Source organism: Pongo pygmaeus, chromosome 2 (genome assembly GCF_028885625.2).
Source record: "Pongo pygmaeus isolate AG05252 chromosome 2, NHGRI_mPonPyg2-v2.0_pri, whole genome shotgun sequence".
In the NCBI taxonomy this organism is placed as follows: domain Eukaryota; kingdom Metazoa; phylum Chordata; class Mammalia; order Primates; family Hominidae; genus Pongo; species Pongo pygmaeus.
Genome location: NC_085930.1, coordinates 158,152,298 through 158,164,905, shown reverse-complemented (window position 1 = coordinate 158,164,905; position 12,608 = coordinate 158,152,298). Strand labels below are relative to the sequence as shown.

General features: G+C 38.3%; 1 pseudogene; it reads left to right on the top strand.

Moving 5' to 3' along the window:
- Positions 1 to 10,934: 10,934 nt before the first annotated feature.
- LOC129032938 (small ribosomal subunit protein eS25-like) lies at positions 10,935 to 11,365 on the top strand (annotated as a pseudogene).
- Positions 11,366 to 12,608: the final 1,243 nt, after the last annotated feature.

Genomic DNA, 12,608 nt, shown 5'->3' with positions numbered 1-12,608 from the left:
AAACCTACAGACACCTTTGAAGAATAATGTTCATAAATACACAAAATGCATAGAATTGTGAAGAAAACCAATACACTAGAATATTTTATGAAAATGTTTTTTTAAACGTATAGTGTAGTTGTCTTGACAGCCAGCTCTGTCACTTCAACACCTGTGGACAGACAGCAATAACGTGTGTCATAACAGCCTTCTAATGAGTGGGTCTAAGAACTATCCTACTTTTTTTTTTCACTGAGCAGAGTTAGCCAATATGCTAAGCACTTTTATTATTTATTTATTTTTATTTTTATTATTTTTTACTTTCTTTAAGTTCTGGGATACAAGTGCGGAACGTGCAGGTTTGTTACATAGGTGTACATGTGCCATGGTGGTTTGCTGCACTCATCAACCCATCATCAACCACACGCATTAGGTATTTGCCCTCCCTCCCCTTGCCCCCCAGCCCCCTAACTATCATACTTTTGAAATAAAATTTCAATTAAATGATATTTGGAGATACCTGCAGCAAATTTAATGTGATATGAAAACATGTGCAAATTTTTATTGTAGATCAAAGTAAGATCAGTAATACTGATGCTACTTTGGTTTGTTGCATAGTCATAATTAAAGGAAATATTAAATTTTTGTTATAAGTTAGTAAAAAAATGACACTTTTTTCCCATCTAAGTTTAACACTGCCCCAGTTATTTATCCATGGGGTCTTTTGGGAATTCTTAGACACCAGATTAAAAACCCCTGCAATACAGGATCCAAGATAAAAGGCATAACAATCAGTCATAAGCATCATTTTTTCTTAAATCTATCCTCAAAGGACATGGCAATAATCATTATCAACAATTATCATAATAAGAGCAACCATTTTTGAGTCCCTTCAGTATGTCACTTATTGTAATTAGTTTTACACATAATATTCCACTGAAATCTCTCAGCAGCCCTAGAAGGTATTACTTCTCTCTATTTTACAGACTCAAAGCTCAGTGAGGTTAAGTAATGTGTCCAAGGCCACATCTTTAGCAAATGAAAAAAACTGTAGCAAAAAAAAAAAAACACTGATTTGAATCCAAGTCGGTGTAACATGAACACTGTGTTTTCCCTGCTCCTCTCCTCTGCCTCATCTACCTGCTCTGCCACCAGGGCCCAGGGGCTAGAGTCTTCCTCCTATCCTACACTGGCACTCAGATACTCCACCCACTTAATGAGGACTTTGACAGGCCCCTGAGAGCCTCAGTCATCCCTGTCCTAGAGCCTAAGTTTGAGTGACTCAACATTTCCTCTTGTTTGTGAATCCTTTAATAGTAGACATTGTCATCATCCAAAGGAAATAGCTTACACAAATTACCTTACACCCTCCTTAAGTTCTGTTTATAGCCTACGCTCCTGGTTTGTAATATTCTAGGCCTTTCAGTTTGGCTGGAAACTCCCTCAGGGGTTGTACTAAAACAGCTCATTCTTATCTGACAACATTAAAACAATAAAAATTACTGTAGAATCTGAATCACTTGAATAGTACACATGGCCTCTGAGTGTCAATTTGCCATAGTTACCAAATTTACAAATACATTCCTACATAAAGGAAATCTCATGCATTGACATCTCAGACAGTTGATAGAATGTTACCTTTACCACAGTATGAGTTTCTTGTATGTGTGTGAGATCTTTTTTATTGTTTTCTCTGACGCTTACCCATGGTGAGAACAGGTGTGGGATTTGATGCAACTTTTCAGAAAAGCCATTTGGTGATTTGTGTCAACAATATATAAAGCCTACACATCCTTTAGCCAAGTATTTTTACTTGTAGAAATTTATTTTAAGAAAATCATCAAGGATGTTCACAATAGTTCAGTTTCCAGTAATAATTATGGGAGTATTGTTTGTAACACCAGGAAAAATGACAAGAGCCTAAATCTGTGATAACAAGGAATTGGTTTGATAAATGTAGTCAGTGGCTGTTAAATCAGGGTAAATGTATGAACCGCACAACATTACATGAAAGAGAAAGTTTCAAAAATATAGAAAAGAAGGGTTCTATGTCTCTCTCTACTAGGTATATGTATATTATAAATACCATTTAAATATATTACTGAAAAGGAATTTCACTCAGATTCAATGTGATTTTTGTCTTGATTCATTTCGCTTATCTATACTTTCTGAAATTTCTACCATAAGCACATATTACTTTTAGAAATAAATCAAAAATGAGATGAGAAGAAAGATTCAGTCCTAAAATAATTCAGGGAGCAGCCCGCAGTCTAAGGGAAACTCCCCAAGTATATAAGAAAACCATTGTTCTTGTGCTTGGACAGAGGAGTCATCCTACAGTAAATACGAGGGAATAATTATGCCTGCAATTAGGTGAAGGGATGGGCCAGGTGAGGCTGGCAGTAACCATAGGCTAAAAATATAATGGGGAGCCCATAATTTCAATTGTGTGTTTGGGAAATGTTAAGTGCACAGTTTCTACTTAGACTAGCCACTAAGTAAGATTTTTACAAATATCAACCATGTATCTGTTTTCTGTATTTTAAAATGAAATGGCATACCTTTACTTTGAACATTGGCTTTTTATCAGGGCTTTGTGTACTACAGCTTGGATTTTCCTTATTTTAATTTTCTCAGCTCACTGCAACCTCTGCCTCCTGAGTTCAAGCGATTCTCCTGTCTCAGCCTCCGGAGTGGCTGGGATTACAGGCTCACACCACCATGCCTGGCTACTTTTTGTATTTTTAGTAGAGACAGGGTTTCATCATGTTGGCCAGGCTGGTCTCGAACTCCTGACGTCGTGATCCTCCCACCTTGGCCTCCCAAAGTGCTGGGATTACAGGTGTGAGCCACCCTACCCGGCCCTCCTTCTCTTAACATTAAGTAGTTTGTGTATGCAAGTCCTGGCCAATTTAGACACATATTTTAATTATTGTAGTTAAAGAAGTCTACTAGGTTTTTCTGGAGCTAGATTTCATGTTGCTTCCTAGAATCAATTATTTGCTCTCATTTCTCTCTCTCTCTTTTTCTGTCTTTCTCTCTCCCTCTCTCTTACACACACACACACACACACACACACACTTTCCTAATATATAGCAATTAAAAAAAACAAACTACTGCTGCATGAGACAACGTGGATGAATCTTGTTAATAATGAGAATCAAGGCCGGGTGCTGTGGCTCAGGCCTGTAATCCCAGCACTTTGGAAGGCCAAGACGGGCAGATCACCTGAAGTCAAGAGTTCAAGACAAGCCTGGCCAACAGAGCGAAGCACCATCTCTACTAAAAATACAAAAATTAGCCGGGCATGGTGGTGCATGCCTATAATCTCAGCTACTGGGAAGGCTGAGACAGGAGAATCGCTTATACCCAGGAGGTCGAGGTTACAGAGAGCCAAGATGGCACCACTGCAGTCCAGCCTGGGTAACAGAGCGAGAATCCATCTTAAATAAATAAATAAATAGAATCAAAACAATCTCTCCTCCCTCCCTGCTCCCCAATTTTGAGGACACAATAATTCTGGATGTCATCTCAGCTAATGTAGCTAACTCCTTGAGACAGAGACAGTAGATCTCTTATGAACATTTCACACACAGATTTTCCTATAGGAGCAATAATACAGTTCCCCAAGAGGTGCCATTTCAAGTACCTGTGTTCAGTCGTTGCAGCCTGCAACTAGAAAGCTCTGTGTCAAGCATTCCACTAGCTACTAATTCTCACCACACCCCTCTTTGTTACATGTGTACAGATATCCTTGATTCGTGTGCAAGACTAAGGGCCAATTGAAATGGCCACTCCTATCTCAGATGATAGATGATATCCATATAATAAATTGTCGTATATTCAATACATGAAAGAATCCCACAAATATTAAGAACCCAAACCATCTACTCCCTCCTCCACTAAGGCTCACATAACTTGGGCAAGGAGAACCGAAACCGTAAACTGCTCCACAGCTTACTGTTAACATTCTCATGATTTTATTATTCCATACTGTTCTTGAACAGAGTTTTACTATTCCAGGAGACTCTTTCCTAAGCAAATGACTTTATTATTGGGATCTCTGAAAGATCCACCATCTCCTCAATAGAAAACATCAACAGTTTATATCTCAAGAGCTTTTGAACCCCCTACCTCAAAGTCCTGCCTTGCTGTTTCCCCCAGTCTTAAACAATCATATCATAATCTTTACTGAAGGCTTCCTGTCTTTGGGTTTCTGTTCTTTTTTTTTTTTAACACCATGACCAAATAGTATTTATTTCAGCTCTCAAAGTCTGGTTCAACATTTGAAAATTGAGTAATGTAATCCATCACACCAACAGGCTATAGAGGAAAAATCACATGATTATATCACTAGATATAGAAAAAGTATTTGACAAAATTCAACACTCATTAACGATAAAAACTCCCAGCAAGCTGGAAATAGAGAAGAACTTCCTCAACTTGATGAAGAACATCTATGAAAAAGCAGCTGACATAATACTTAAAGGTGAGGAACTAGAAACTTTCCCACTAAGATTGTGTACAAAGCAAAATTATCTCCTCTCGCCATTCCTTTTCTTTTTCTTTTCATTTTTTCTTTTTTTAAGTTTTTTCATTATTATTTTTATTTTTTATTTTTTTTTTGTTATACTTTAAGTTCTGGGGTACATGTGGGGTACAACGTTCTGGGAACAAAGAGGGGTGTGGTAGGAATTAGTAGCAAGTGGAATGTTTGACACAGAGCCTTCTAGTTGTAGGCTACAACTAGTGAACATAGATATCTTGAAAAAGCACCTCTTACAGAAATGTAGAGCATTTCTGTACAGGTTGTTTCTACACAAAAACCTATGTGTGATTCCTTTGAATTCATTGACATGAAAAATAAATAAATAAAAAAAAATAAAACGCAAAACTTGTGTGTGAAATGTTGCAATGGGGTAGAATAATATCCATCATTCTATTGATGGACATTTGAGTTGTTTTCAGGGATCTTAGTTGTTTTCAGGGATCTGAGGAAATATGTTGCTGTGATCATTTTTGAACAAGTCTTTTGGTGCATTTGATGCATATGAGAACTCACTGATTTTTGTTTGTTTGTTTGTTGTCAAGGAATCAAACTGTTAGTGAAGCTTCTTTTGTTTTGCATTAGTTAGCATCCCAGGGTTCCCAGAGTTTTCCTCTAGCCTAGCACTCTCAATTTTGGCTCATCTCTCCCTGCCTGGGGGACTTCCAGTCACTCACTGATTCAGTATTTATGGATTGCTCATTGTATGTCATGCACTGCACAAGGTGCTAAGGACACAGCTGTGAACAAGATTTTCCAGGATCTATGAGAGCAGAGACCTTGACTATGTTGCTCACTATTGCATTGCCAACTTCTAAAATAGTGCCTGGTGTATAGTAGGTGCTCAGTAATCTGGGGTCAGCAAACTATGGCCCATGGGACAAATCTGGTCTGCTGCCTGCTTTGTCAATGGAATTTTATGGGAATACAGCAACACTGATTTGTTTACATGTCGTGTATGGTTGCTTTTCCCCTATAATGGCAGAACTGAACAGTTGACAGAGACTACATGTCGCACAAAACCTAAAATATTTATTCTGTGGTCTTTTGCGGAAAAAGTTTGTTTCTAATGTAGCTGGCTATTTGCCTAGATAAAAATGGATACTTCTATTACAATGGAAAAGGAGATAAATGGGTATTTTTGTTAATTTTATACTTATGATAGAAGTTTTCCAATATATTTTTTAAAATAAAGAAGTAAAGAGGGGAGAAACAGCCTGATTTACCCACCACCCAGCTAAAAGAACATATGAGTTTCCTAGGGCTGCCAAAAGAAAGTCCGACAAACTGGTAGGTAGCTTAGAAAAACAGAAATATATTGTCTCATGTTTCTGGAGGCCGGAAGTCTGAAATCGAGGTGTCAGCAGGCTCATGCTCCCTCTGAAGGCACTGGGAAAGGATCTGTTACAGACCTCTCTCCTAGCTTCAGGAAATGTCAGACATTCCTTGGCTTGTAGATGGTCATCTTCTCCCTGTGTCTCCTCACATTGTCATCCCTCATGTCTGCCTCTCTGTCCAAATTTCCTCCTTTTTATAAGGACACCAGTCATGTTGGATTAAGGCTTACTCTAATGACTTCATTTTAACTTGATTACCTCTGTAAAGCCTGTATTTCCAAAAAAGGTCACATTCTGAAGTGTATGGACAACATGTCTTTTTTAAGAAGACACAACTCAACTCATAACAGAGAAAGAGAGAGCAGTCTCTGAGACCTTAGTAGCATCTTCTGAACTAAACACGTCTTATGAGATGCCGTTGAAAAAATCTGGGAAATAATATATACCAAATAAATCTTCCCAAAGATTCACTACACACAGGGACCTTCCACTAGTTCTGAAAAGTCTTGTTGTAAAAACCTATTTAACTCAAAACATCTGAATTACTTAACTATAAGACCGTGGGGCTACAGCTTTGGAAAGAGAACAAATAGCAGATGTAACAAAAAGCACTGAGCTGGAAACATAGCAAACTCTCATTAAATGACAATAGGTGGAATTCAGAAGAGTACTTCAACGACAACCAAAAGCTTAGGATGAGAGAAGAAAATTCATTACGTTATTAGCTGCTGCCTGTTCAAAGGATGGGAACACGGATATGCTTTGTCCATGTCTTCTGCACTCAAACAGATCTGCAGGGCTTCTACCCTGCTGTTCTTGCTCCAATTCTCTAGGAAAATACTATGTGTCCTTTAAACAAATCATCTACCTGGGTTTGTAAGGGGAGTCCTGATTTCCAATGTCACAAATTTGGAGAAAAAAAGTCCTATTGTAGCTGACTTGTAAGAGTCTTCTCTAAGTGGGAGAGACAACAGAATTTCAGAGATAGAAATACCACTCAATATTTCTTAATCCCAATGATGCTTATCATAGGGTATCCTTGTACATAGGTGTGGGCAATAGTATATGTCACCTACAATCCCCTGCACAGGTTGAAAAGAGACTTCCATGTACATTTGCCTACGCATCCTTTTATGCATGGGAGTAGAGGTATCAGGGGCAAGGACATGCTGTGGATGAGGGGCACACAAAGCTTAAGGTTGGAAAAAGACAGAAATGAAATGACATGTTAGTAAACAGTTTCTGCAAAGGCAAACTAGGTGATTCAGTCTTCAGTGTCCCTGGCCAGAGCATCAAGGTGCCCTGTGAGTCAGGCAACCTGAAAGCAATCGGGTGTTTTTTTTTTTTTTTGGCCCAAAGAAGCATCACACTGCAGGCCATCGTGAGTCTCATTTTGCAGAGTGAGAGAAATATCCACATCCACATTGTCAGAGCTCCTTATGCATGTGAGGGCATCAGGGTTTCATGGTTGTAGAGCCATGCCAGGTGGGAGAACTGGGCTCAGGTACAGAGAAAAAGAATGAGGAAGGCTGCAGAGGCTCCCTGGGTCCTCCTTAACCACCACCCTTTCCATGGCTCCCCATCTTCCGCTCTTCCACTGGCAACACTCAGAAACAGGTTTGAAGGTACAGCAAACTAAACAGTTCCTGTAGACCAGAAGTAGGCGTTTTTTTTCCCCATTTGGCTTTGTGAATATTAATTTTTTTCTTTGGAAATTATTCTCTCTTTAATGTCACAGAGAATTAAATGACAACTGTGTTCTTAATGTCACAGGGAATTAAATAACAACTGTGAAGTACATAGAAATTAGCTTTAAGTAGCTGAGCAACCATACGATTTGAATAACTGAAGAAACAGAAAGGGTGCTGGGCTTCACTCAAGAACCTTTTGTTTGGGTCATGGTTGCTGATCTTGGACAAGTCACGTTTTCTCTCTGAGCCTCAGTTTCCTAATCTGTAAAATAGAGATTATAATATTACCTCTACCTGAATACCAAGATTGGGATGGTTCAATTAGATCCCATATGAAAATTCATCATAAACTATAAAGTTATGTGTCAGGTATGACTATTTTGGCCACAAAAAATTAGAACTGTGGTTCTGTTATACAATTGCCTCCTTAGTTCTTGCCCCATTTTCCCCTTCCTCATAGGACTTTGGGATTCTTCTTCTCAGCTTTATTGAAGTATAACTGAATAAATAAAAATTTTATATATTCAAGATGTAGAATGTGATGATTTGATATACATATACACTGTGAATTGATTACCACAATTAAGTTAATTAACACATTCATCACTCCCCATAGTTACCATTTCTGTGCGTGTGTGTGTGTGTGTGTGTATGTGTGTAGTGAGAACACTTACAATCTACCCTCTTAGCAAATTTCAAGTATACAATACAGTGTTATAAACTGTAAGCACCATGCTGTACATTAGATCCTCAGAATTTACTTATCTTATATCAGAAAGTCTGTATCTTTTGCCAACATCTGATTTTCCCCACCATCAGGCCCCTGACAACCATCATTCTATCCTCTGCTTCTATAAGTTCAACTTTTTAAGATTTTACATATAAGTGAGATCCTGCAGTATTTTTTTCTTTCTATATCTGGCTTATTTCACTTAGCACAATGTCCTCCAAGTTCACCCATGTTGTTGAAAGTTGAAGAATTTTTTTTTATGACTTAAAATATTTCACATATATATTTTCTTTATTCATCTGTCAATGGACACTTAATACTGAAATTAACATGGAAGTATAGATATCTCATCAAGGTACTGATTTCATTTCCTTTGAATGTATTAAACCCAGAATTGAGATTGCTAGATTATATATTAGTTCTAGTTTTATTTTTTTGAGGAAGCTTCATACTGTTTTCCATAATGGCTGTACTAATGTTAAAGGCATTCCCACCAACAGTGTGCAATGGTTCCCTTTTCTCCACACCCTTGACAATGTTTGCTATCTCTTGTCTTTTTTATAATAGTCATCCTAACAGGTGTGAGGTGATATGGCATTGTGGTCTTGATTTGCGTTTTCCTGATGATTAGTGATGCTGAGCACCTTTTCATAAACCTGCTGGCCACTTGCATGTCTTCTTTGGAAACATGTCTATTTGGGTTTGTTTGTTTGTTTGTTTGTTTGTTGCTATTAAGTTCCCTATATTTTGTGGACATTAACCACTTATCAGATATATGATTTGCAAATATTTTCTCCCATTTCATAGGTTGCCTTCTCATTTTGTCAATTGTTTCCTTTGCTGTGCAGAAGCTTTTTAGTTTGATGCAATCCCAGCAAGTCATTTTATGGGTGTCAAGACTGATTTTAAAGTTTATATGGAGAGGCAAAAGATCCGCAGTAGCCAACATGATGTTGCAGAAGAGCAGCATTACAGCACTGAAACTGTCTGACTTCAAGACTTACTATAAAAGCTACAGTCATCATGACAATATGGTATTGGTGAAAGAATAGAAAAATAGATCAATGAAACAGAATAGAGCCCAGAAATCGACCCAAATAAATATAGTCAACTGATCTTTGACAAAGGAGCAAAGTCAATATAACAGAGAAAAGACAGTTTTTTTTCAATAAACGATGTTGAAACAACTGAACGTCACATGCCAGAAAAAAGAATCCAGACACAGAACTTATACCTTTCACAAAAATTAACTCAAAATGGATCATTGACCTAAATGTGAAATGTAAAATTATAAAACTCCCAGAAGATAACATTGTAGAAAGCATAGATGACCTATGGAGATGACTTTCTAAGATATAACACCCAAGGCACAATCTATAAAAGAAATAATTGACAAGTTGGACTTCACTAAAATAAAAATCTTCTGCTCTACAAAAGACACTATCAAAAGGAATCAGAAGACAAATAACAGATTGGAAGAGAATATTTGCAAAATACATATCTGTTAAAGGACCGTTATGCAAAATATACGAAGAAGTCTCAAAACTCAACATAAGAAAACAAACAACCTGATTAAAAAATGGGTGAAAGACCTGACCAGACACATCATCAAAAAATATACACAGAAGACAAATAGGCATATTAAAAGATGCTCAACATCAGAGATCATTAGAGATTTCAAATTAAAACAAGATACCATTATAATCCTATTAGAATGGTCAAGGTCCTTAACATTGACAACACCAAATACAGGTGAGGATGTGGAGTAAGAAGAGCTCTCATCCGTTGCTGATGGGAATGCAGTTTTGGAAGACAGTTTGACAGTTTTTTACAAAACTAAATATACTCTTACCATACAATCCAATAATTACACTCCTTAGTATTTACCCAAATAAGTAGAAATCTTATGTTCACACTAAAATCTATGCAAGGCTGCTTATAGCAGCTTTATTTATAGTTGCCAAAACACTTGGAAGCAACCAAGACGTCCTTCAGTAGGTGAATGAATAAATAAACTGTGGTACATCTGGACTTCTGGACTGTGGGATATTATCTAGCACTAAAAAGAAATGATCTGTGATGAAAAGACATGGAGAAACCTTAAATGTATATTATGAAGTGAAAGAAGCCAATCTGAAAATACTACATGTGGTATCATTCCAACTATAAATGCCACGGAAAAGGCAACACTATGGAGACAGTAACTAGATCAGTGGTTACCAAGTGTTAGTGAGGAGGGAGGGAGGAATAGGTGGAGCATAAAGGAATTTAAAGAGAGTGAAACTACTCTGTATGATATTATAATGGTGAATATATGTCATTATTCATTTGTCCAAGTTGATAGAATGTACAACAGCAAGTGAACTCTAATGTACACTGTGGACTTTTAGTGATAATGATGTGTCAGTGGAAGTTCATCAATCACAACTAATTTACTGCTCCGATGCAGGATGTTGGAAGTGAGGGAGACTTTGTGTGTATGGAGGTGGCTGCAGGGTTGGGGGTGGGGAAAGAAGGTATATGTGAGCTGACCCCTCTTTACTTTCAGTTCAATGTTGCTGTGAACTTAAAAGTGATCTTAAAACTAAATAGCTTTTTGTCTGACATCTTAGTGAGGTTAAAGTGGTTGCTGCTGCCCCCTGGGCATTGCGATGCTGCCCAAGGACGACAAGAAGAAGAAAGACACTGGAAAGTCAGACAAGAAAGACAGAGACCCAATGAACAAATCTGGTAGCAAGGACAGAAAGAAGCAGCAGTCCAAAGGCAAAGTTTGGGACAAGCTCAATAACCTAGTCTTGTTTGACAAAGCTACATATGACAAACTCAGTAAGAAAGTCCCAGCAGTAAGCTTATAACCCCAACTGAGGTCTCTGAGAGACTGAAGATTAAAAGTTGTCTGTCCAGGGCAGCCTTTCAGGAGCCATTTAGTAACAGACTTATCAAACTAGTTTCAGTGCACAGAGCTCAAATAATTTACACCAGAAACACCTAGTGCGGAGGTGCTCCAGCTTCTGGTGAAGATGCAGGAACAGGTAGAACCAATTGTATATTTGGAAAAATAAAACCAAATAAAATAAAATAAGGTCTGCGTTAAAAACATCACCCAATAGCTTTCAAAATTCCCAAAGCCTAGGCCAAACCCCTAATCAGTTACCTCAGGATATATGAGGTGCGACCTAGACATCAGTAAGTTTTTAATAGAGCCCATGAATCTCAAAGTACTGCCAAGGCTGAGAACTACTGCCCTAGAGAATGCTACTCAATTAGAGTTAGGTTAGACTCACCATTTGAATCTCACTTAGAGTTAGATTAGAACTGCCAGTTAGAATTACCCAGGCACTTAAAAAAAAATATACAGATGACCAAGCCCCACTTGCTGAAATTCTGACTCATTTGATCTGGAGCAACGCCTGGGTATTAGTATTTTTAAAAGCTCTTCAGATGATTCTAGTATAAAGCCACGATTGAGAATCACTGATCTCAAGAATGGTAAATCCCTAGAACATATGCTTCCAACTCTCAGTTCTACCCCCATGGCAAACATCGCTACTCATTCTGCTTGCCAGTGAGCCTAGGCTTTGAAATCCACCTCTCCTCAGCCTGTCAAGCAGGATCAATAATTGATCTGAGTTGCCAGTGGAATCCCCTTTGGCATCTCTGAATTATACATCTATTCCATCCCCCAAACCAGAGATGGCTTTGTTGGACCTGACCAGCTCCATTCCTGCCTCCATCTCCATGACTTGAAAGATCTGACATTTTCATAGGAAAGCTCTCCAAGGCTATGACCCTTTGACAGCTGTTCAGGCTTTAGGACAATGCTGTACATTCATACTGTGCCTACAATCTTCATATCTCAAGGACTTTCTGCAAACATTAACTCGTTTGTTTGAAAATGTCTGGCGTTGTGAGGTCTAACGAGATAATGTTTATGAAACACTCTGTGTTCCCAAGATGAGAGACAGCATGTTATTCATGTAAAAGGCACATTGAGAGGTCTCTGAAAACTCTCGCCCAACTTAGCTGCCTTTTTTGCTTTGCGGTGAAAATCCTTTAAGGCCAAGGGACGGGCCACACCACCATTCTTTAGAGAAGGTGCAGTGACATGGGAAGGGGAGCAGTGAGAACAGCCTGGTAGAACTCCAGCCTCTATCACTTTTTAGTTTTGTGATCTTAAGCAAGTTTCATAGCATCCTTCAGCTTCTCTTCCCTCATATGTCCAACGGGAATGATAATGTCTGGCTCAGCTAACGTAAGTGAGAATGCTGGCATGGAGTAGACATTCAGTGTCAGTTATTCTAAGTAGCTGGGAACTGCCTTAGGCT